Source organism: Mastomys coucha, unplaced genomic scaffold (assembly GCF_008632895.1).
Source record: "Mastomys coucha isolate ucsf_1 unplaced genomic scaffold, UCSF_Mcou_1 pScaffold18, whole genome shotgun sequence".
Classification (NCBI taxonomy): Eukaryota; Metazoa; Chordata; class Mammalia; order Rodentia; family Muridae; genus Mastomys; species Mastomys coucha.
The window spans coordinates 58,939,820-58,948,183 of record NW_022196900.1 but is presented as its reverse complement, the minus strand read 5'-3'; the positions used below and the strand labels follow the sequence as shown (position 1 = coordinate 58,948,183).

The 8,364-nt window shown below is 40.6% G+C and overlaps 1 pseudogene; it reads left to right on the top strand.

Moving 5' to 3' along the window:
• The first annotated feature begins 7,127 nt into the window (after positions 1-7,127).
• LOC116095735 lies at positions 7,128-7,857 on the top strand (annotated as a pseudogene).
• The last annotated feature ends 507 nt before the right edge of the window (positions 7,858-8,364 follow it).

Here is an 8,364-nt window from a genome sequence, read left to right as displayed (position 1 = left end):
AGACAGCCCCTGCTCTACTTGTTAGGGGAGCCACATGAAGACCAAGCTGCACATTTGCTATAGATGTGTAGGGGGGGTCTAGGTCCAGCTACTGCATGCTCACTGGTTGGTGGCCTAGGCTCTGTGAGTCTCTGTGGTCCCAGGTTAGTTGACTCTGTGAGTCTTCTTGTGGGGCCCAGGATGAAACTCTGGTTCCAGGATAAGGTCTTCATCCGCCACTGAGTCTTACCTTGCCAGCTGTACAGAAGTTCTCTCAGCCACAGAGAACAATGTCTCTGTGACTCATAATTTTTCTTAAAGCCTGACAATAATACTTAAATGAAATATTTTGCTCATTTAAAGGTGAGGATTTTGAAGTTTATAGAAAACCCGTGACTTATTTAAGGGCCATAAGCATCTTATAAATTTCTTAGAAAAATACAATTATGTAATGTGGTTAGTTGATCATGGTCTTTCCTCCTTGTTTCATATGTCAGTTATTTTATCATCAAAGCTCTGACTTTATTGACAGCTTCCTGACAGAAACAGATGTGGTTTTTCCTAGGCCATATCTGAAAGTATCTCTCTATAAATCTATACCTAAGCCTATATCATTCATAGCTATCTCTAGCTCAATCTCTATATTTATATCTATAAATATAGTATCACCACAGAGCTGAGTGAGGGCATGAAGAGAAATCAGTTTGCTCCATGTGGCTCTTTTTAGGCATTCTGTTGGAGCACTCCCCATCCCCATTAAAACAGACTAGTGTCTGCAAGTATATGATGGGAACCTGCGTTCGAGTGTCATTCTTTATGTGCATTAGTGTTTTCCCTGCATGTGTGTCTGTGTGAGGATGTCAGATCCCCTGGGACTGGAGTCACAGACAGTTGTGAGCTGCCATGTGGGTACTGAAAATTGACCCCAGGTCCTCTGAAGGAACAGCCAGTGCTCTTAACCACTGAGCCATTCCTCCAGCCCCTGGAGGGTCGTCCTTCCTGATGAGTCCTCTCACACCAGGACTCTGTGAGACCACAAGTACGGACCTGCTTTCAGTCTTTTGGTTCCTGTGGATCTGAGATTCATATTTACTGAAAGTCTAGAATTGAGATACTTTAAAACTTCATCACAGTAAGGGCAGGCTTTAGATACAGAGTAGAAGCACCTTGCGGTTTGTCATTGGACGAGGGACAAAGTCAAGCTAGAAGAGGGTTCTGATTGCCTCTCTGACCTTTCACTTCTGAGAACTACATTTCTCTGCAGTTGTAAGGACAGGAAAACTCCTTTGACCATAACTGTAATCTTAGCATTAGGGAGGCTGAGACAAGAGGCTTGTCATGAGTTTGGAGCCAGTCTGCGTTCAATAATAGTGGGTTCCAGGCTTGGGCTCCAGAATGATACTTGTTCAACCCCCCCTCCCCCCAATTAAATACATAAACTTCTTATAGAGCAATTTTTGTATACTTTTTTTTCTGCTTAAAAATTTAACAAGAGACCTGATGGAGGCCTTGCTTGTTTCCTGTAGTCTACAGAGTTTTGAAGGGTGGAGGAAGAGCTGTTGGTTGTCTAGATTATCTCTGGTGTGTGTGTGTGTGTGTGTGTGTGTGTGTGTGTGTGTGTGTGTGAGAGAGAGAGAGAGAGAGAGAGAGAGAGAGAAAGAGAGAGAGAGAGAGAGAAGAGCCATATTAGAAGAGAGGGTGGGGAATCTTGGCTCCACGCCTAAATTTTCTTTGCTGTTGGGATCACTATGTTTGCTAGAAAATTCAGTGCCCCCTGCTCACCATCACCAACAATGAAGTGATACTTATTGCTGATGGGCATTGCTGAACTGAAATGTTAAAACATATGTAATGTATCTTCAATAAAATTCAGATTTAAAAGTCCCCTAATGATGTATGTGTTTGACAGTCTTTAATAAAAACTGATTAAAGGAATTTCAGTCATGGAGAGGTTTAATAGTAACGATTCTTTTTCCTTCATGTGGAAGGAATTTCAGTGTTATAAAATAAATCAAGGAATTATCAGGACATTTGAAACAGGGCTGCACCATTTCTTGGGTATATCAGTTTTGGTGTTTTGTCTTGTTAAATATTTGACTTTTCTACCATATGTCCAGGGAATGCCTGTCTTACTGAAGTTCTTTGAGACAGTTCTTTCTGGAGCACAGCTCAGGTGCATTAGATCATTCTAGGACTTAGATAATTCTCTTTTGAGTAATTCGATTCATGGCTTGATTTCTTCTTCCTATCGAACCGATGTCTCAGCAAAGGGCTAGAGGATTCTGCTGTTTGTAGCGAAAATCTTGTGCCAGGACCATTAACCTTGAAGCTCTACACACTTTTCAGGTCAGGCAATTACCACAGTTATCCTATTTACTTATTTAAGAATGTGGCAAAGAGTGCTTCCAAAAATGGACTGATAAATGTGAGCGGAGGAAAAAAAATCAATTTTTTTTGAACGGACAGATTCAGAACTGCAATGATGGAAAGAATGCCAGGATTCAGTTAAAATGTCTCTAACGCGGGTCAGAGCAGATAAAATGGTCTGAGGTATTGGAGTGCACCTGGGTAGAGAGCAGGCTTGAGCGTTTGAAGTCTAACAGCGCTTGGTATTTGGTCCAGCCGCAACGTTCAGGCTTTATAAAGCCTTTGTTTGACTCATGCCAGAACCATCTCTGAAACTTAATATGTAGGATAGATTTAAGGGCAGCCACTCTCCTAGAAGTCAGATGGTTCCTATCTGTTCATGTGTCTCTCCCTTTTCCATATTTCTTAACACAAATTGAAAATCACTCATCTACTCCTTTTCTAATATATTATATGCATATATAATATACATATACATATACACACATACATGTATGTATGTATGTATGTACACATATATGATTTTAAAGATTATATTGGTTTATTTTACATGTGTGAGTGTTTTGCCCACATGTATGTATGTGCATCATGTGCATGCCTAATGCCCATAGAAGTCAGAAGAGGGCATAGAACTAGAGTACGAATGGTCATGAATACCATGTGGGTGCTGGGAACTGAACCAGAGTCCTCTATAAGAGCAACTAGTGCTCTTAACCACTAAGCTATTGCTCCAGTCCTTAAACTCTTTCTTTTGATGGGTATGTTAAGATTCATATCCAAGGGGACCAAAATGACCTGCCTGAGACTGTCAGCTAACAGTGTCAGGGATGATCCCAGATCAGCACCTGCTCTTTCCTGCTCTTTCCTGCTCTGTATACTTCCTACTTCCTGTCTGAACCTCAGGTAGGAGAACAGTAACATCTGTACTGAGGACTAGGGGAACGTTACGTGGTCAGAGGCTGTCAGCACTAGTAGAGAATCTGGGTTCAGATATTATTCACAATCTACTCATAAGAGAGCTTTTCCTGCCTTTCTCTTCAGAAAGAGCCTCAGAAAGTAGTCCAGGCTGGCCTCAAAATCAGGGTCCTCCTGCTTAAGTATCCTGAGTTCTCAGATCACTTCTGTGATTAAATAAGAGAGAAATTTTAAAAATTATTTTTATTAAATGTCTTTATTTCTTTATCATCACTGTGTGTGCGAGCATGTATGCATACCACAGTGCAGCACATATGAAGGTCAGAGGAGGACCTGTTATATGTACGTGTGTGTGTGTGTGTGTGAGTTGGTTCTCTTCTTCTACCCTGTGAGACCTGAGGACCAGACTCAGTTTGGCAGCCAGTGCCTTTGCCTGCTGAGTATGAGTACATCTTGCTGGTCAACACATTTTCTCTCTCTCTCTCTCTCTCCAGGCTTTAATGTGGTCCAGACTCAGCTTTTAAAACGTTTATTTTAGTTTATCTATTGTTATGTGTACGTGTGTGTGTGTGTGTGTGAGAGAGAGAGAGAGAGAGAGAGAGAGAGAGAGAGAGAGAGAGAGAGAGAGAGAGAAATGTGAGTTTGTGACTAGAGATGTATGTAACATCATGCATGTGGAGGTCAAAGGACAACTTTTGTTTGTTTATTTTGTTTTGGAGACAAGGTTTCTTTGTGTAGCTCTGGTTGTTCTGGAACTTGCTTTAAGAATTAGGCTGGCCTTGAACTCACAGAGCTTTGCCTGCTTTTGCTGAGATTAAAGAAAAACTTTGAGAGTTATTTCTGTTAGTTCTTTCATACACCATGAGTGCTATGGCGTCAACCCTTACCTGGCTTGCACGGCAAGCCATTTTTTCCACTGAACCATCTCTATGGTATTAGCTCTTTGTGCCTACACCTCCCAAGTATTAAAATTAGAGGATTACCACACTTGCCTTGGTAATCTTTATTTTTCATTTTACCAAGTTGCATATTTAATTTTTGCATGGAGTAAATTCATGCCATAGCCAAAATGACATACTTCACTCATTCATGTCCCTTAAGATTGCCATTTTCAATGAGAATTGTGATGATCAGATACATGTGGCTCTAATGATTTGATTTGGAGTGTCCCACACAGACACTAGTATGAATGCTCAATATCCAGCTTCTCGAGCCCTTTTGTAAGGATCTAGAAAGTTCAGGAGGTGGCGACTACCTGGAAAGGTACGCCACCTGTCCCTAATTCTTTTCTCTCAGTTTTCTGTTTGCTCCTGAGTGAAGACTAGCTTCTCTGCATGTCCACATTCCCATGATGCTCTGCTCCTGCACAGGGCCACACCATCACGTATTGGAACTTTTGAAACTGTGAACCAAAGTGAAGTTTTCTCACTTTAACTTCTGTCTGTCAGGTGTTTAGTCACCATGATGATAAAATGGACAAATACAGTGGATTCATTCATGACAACTTTCTATTGTTACCTCAACTTTTCAACACTGATGATATCCCCTCAAGTCAAAGCAAGACCTTGGGTACAGACAACAAAACTCTAGCTCTGTGTGTTGGACATAGAAGCCAATCCACAGATATTCGCTCTGAGTTCATCATGAAGTCTACTGTCAGTGTGACATATTTTTCTTGCTTTAAAATTTCTCTTTCTAATTTTAAATTCTCAGTCTTGTTATAATGCCCCCTGAACTAATTTTTTTCATTGTTCCACTAGATCTATAGTTCATAAATTTGTTGAACCATGAACTAAAGCAAAAGGCTAACCGCATGTAGGTATGAGCCATATGCACTGTTTTAATGAGCAGTCACCTTGACATATGGAGGAGGACTGCCCAATTAATTACTGGGTTTGATGGAGTTGTTGCCTGCCTGCACGAGTTAGTCCAGGGGCCCATTTATAGTGGTAAAATCCTGTAATGGGCAGGTCTGACCGATAAACAAAGTAAATAAATGAACCAAGTTGATTTAGTAGCTCACATAATTTGCTAGACTATCATAAAAATATGACACTGCTTCTTAACAGGAGGTTTACATACTCTTTGAAAATATGTAGAATTTCACGGTGAAATTCCACTCATGTGTTTTTTGGTTTAGCAACTTAGTAAGTTTCTTCAGCACATAGAAACAAAACACTTTTGTCCTTGAGAGCCAATGGTATGGATTATGACAGGAAGTCAGGTGGGCAGATATTTACCTTTTATTATAATATTTTGTTTATTTATTTTTGAGACAGGGTCTCATCTAACTCAGAGGAACCTCAAATTCCCCATGTAGGATGATCGTGAATTTCAGCTTGCCTCCCATACCTCCTAAATGCTGAGATTACAGGCATGCACTGCCACATCCAGTTTTAGGCAGTGCTGAGCATCAAATCGAGGGCTTCACGCATGTTATCACGCATGCTAGCCAGGCCCCTACCAATGGAGCTACATCTCCAGCCCCTCTTTTTCTTAGACAGATTCTCATCAGGTACCCCAGGAAGGCCTCAGAATCACATGCCTTAGCCTTCCACATACTGAATGTGTGCCACTATACCCACTTAAACTTCATCCCTCTTCTTTTCTTTCTCTTTTTTAGAAAGAGGGATAGGGAAACTGGGTCTTGTTCTATAGTGGAGACTGTCCTGGGCTTCTCTATCATATATCTATCATATATCATATATATATATATATATATATATATATATATATATATACACACATATATATACATACACATATATGTATATATATACATATATATGCATATATATGCACATTATGTAAATATAAAATATAAAATCCTGTAATGGGCAGGTCTGACTGATAAAGTAAATAAATGAACCAAGTTGATTTAGTAGCTCATATAATTTGCTAGACTACCATAAAAATATGACACTGCTTCTTAATAGGAGGTTTACATACTTTTAAAAATATGTAGAATTTCACAGTGAAATATATATATGTGTATATATATATATACATATACATATATATATATATATATATATAGAGAGAGAGAGAGAGAGAGAGAGAGAGAGAGGGAAATTTAAGGCAAAAATATAGGCATATTAGAAAGATTTGGTGATGGGTTCTTCTATTTAATTTTTGTCCAATACATCTGCTGAATTTATTCCATGCCATCCAGACGCACTTGCTGTGTTTTCTGAGCTGCCCAAGTTCATCACCCTGTTTCAGCTTTAGGGCATCAGCTGGTATTGAAGACTCTACCTTAACGTCACAGAGATCTTGGTCAGGAAAGTAGGTCGGCAGTCCCTGGACTAGATTTACTCAAGTTCACTTTGTTTTGCTCTTTTTTTGGGTAGTAAGTTAAGAAAATCTACTTATTTATTTATTTTTTATTTTTATTTTTTTTGCAGCCCGATACACATTTAAAACTTGCCTAGTTTATTTGTACACCCTCCCTTCCATTGTGTGGCTTTCTTCTCGGACAAACTCTTGCTTAACAAAAAAGGCTACCAGTATCTTCCAGGGCTCCACTTTTTTATTCTTAATTATCATTTTATGGTGTTGGGAATTGAACCCAATGTCTCATGTTCTTGGGCCTACAATTTCCCTGTGTGAATTAGTGGGGCCACCACAGCCTCTAAGGTTGTGTCCCTCTCTGAGATCCTTCTGTGACTGGCACAGATGCTCAGCCCTTCCTTACCCTGCCTTTGGATCTTTGATGTTTCAAGCTGGTACTCGTGAACTTTAATTTTCTCTAGCTTCCCTTTCTACCTAGTTTTATTGAACATTTTTTGGCTTTCTTTTGCGTTTCTTCGATTAATTAATTAATTATTAATTAAAAATTTAAAGGCGGGGCTTTTGATCCTTCTGACATGCAAGGCATTGCCAGAAGAGCAGGCGCCATGACAGAAGTGCACTGGCACTTCCTCCAGCTGTTGCTGATTCACAGTGTACTGGAGGAGTGGAAAGCTAGGCATCTGCAGAACCACTGCTACAGAGTTCATGACTGAATGCTACTGTAGGGTAAGCTGGAGGATTTCATCAACAATATCAACAGTGTCTTAAGTCCTGTATACTGAGATAAAGTAGTCACTGAAGACCCATTTATGCACTGGCGAATCTTGCTACATCTTCAGTTTCCAAAATGGCCACGGATTTTGCAGAGACCAAGCTGAATCTGTTTAAGAAAGGCGTAGGAACGGATTGTTTACTCAGACTCTGGCTTTGCTTCTTTGATAAACATTTTGAACCTAGATGATAAACTCAGAGGCAAAAAGATGAGGAAGGAGAAAGCAGAGAAGGTGCGGCAGAAGTTTGTGTAGAGCCGGTGGCAGATGGAGGTCGGGGTGGGGGGGGGTTCACCTTGCTATCCTCGAGATGGAGTGGCTCACCTGACAAATGCCGTGAAGATAAGCAACATCTGCCACAGCTTCCTCATCCGGGGTGAAAGCTGTGAGACGTGTGGTATTAGGATGCAATTGCCTTGCTTGGCCAAGTACTTCCAGGCCACCTCGGAACCCCCCCCACCCCCGTAATGACTGTCCCCATGACATAGCAGAAGTCTTCGACCCTGAGAACAAGAGGCTGGCTTTTCCAAGTTGAGCAGAAAGTCCTTGCGGGCCTCGTAGTACTGGCTCTTGGTGGACTGACCCTCACGGCCCATTTAGAAATGCCTCTTTTTTTTTGTTTTTTGTTTTTTGTTTTTTGTTTTTCGCGACAGGATTTCTCTGTGTAGCCCTGGCTGTCCTGGATCTCACTCTGTAGACCAGGCTGGCCTCGAATTCAGAAATCTGCCTGCCTCTGCCTCCCAAGAGCTGGGATTAAAGGAGTGCGCCACCACTGCCCGGCACCTCCCTTGTTGATACTTGCTCTTAACAAGTTTTTAGTAAGTGTTTCCTGAAGGGTTAAAAAAAAAAATGTAAAGGCAACATTGTTTCTCCTTCATAGTTTAACCAGATCATGATAAGCAGCATTTTATTTTTTTTTTCATGTAGCACTCTCTTTCCTGTCTCAAGGTGCATAATAGCATGCAATCATATCTGTTAATAGTTTTCTTCCTTTTCCTCCCTAGTTCCTTTGAGATTACTAAGTACTACTAGTAGTAATGAA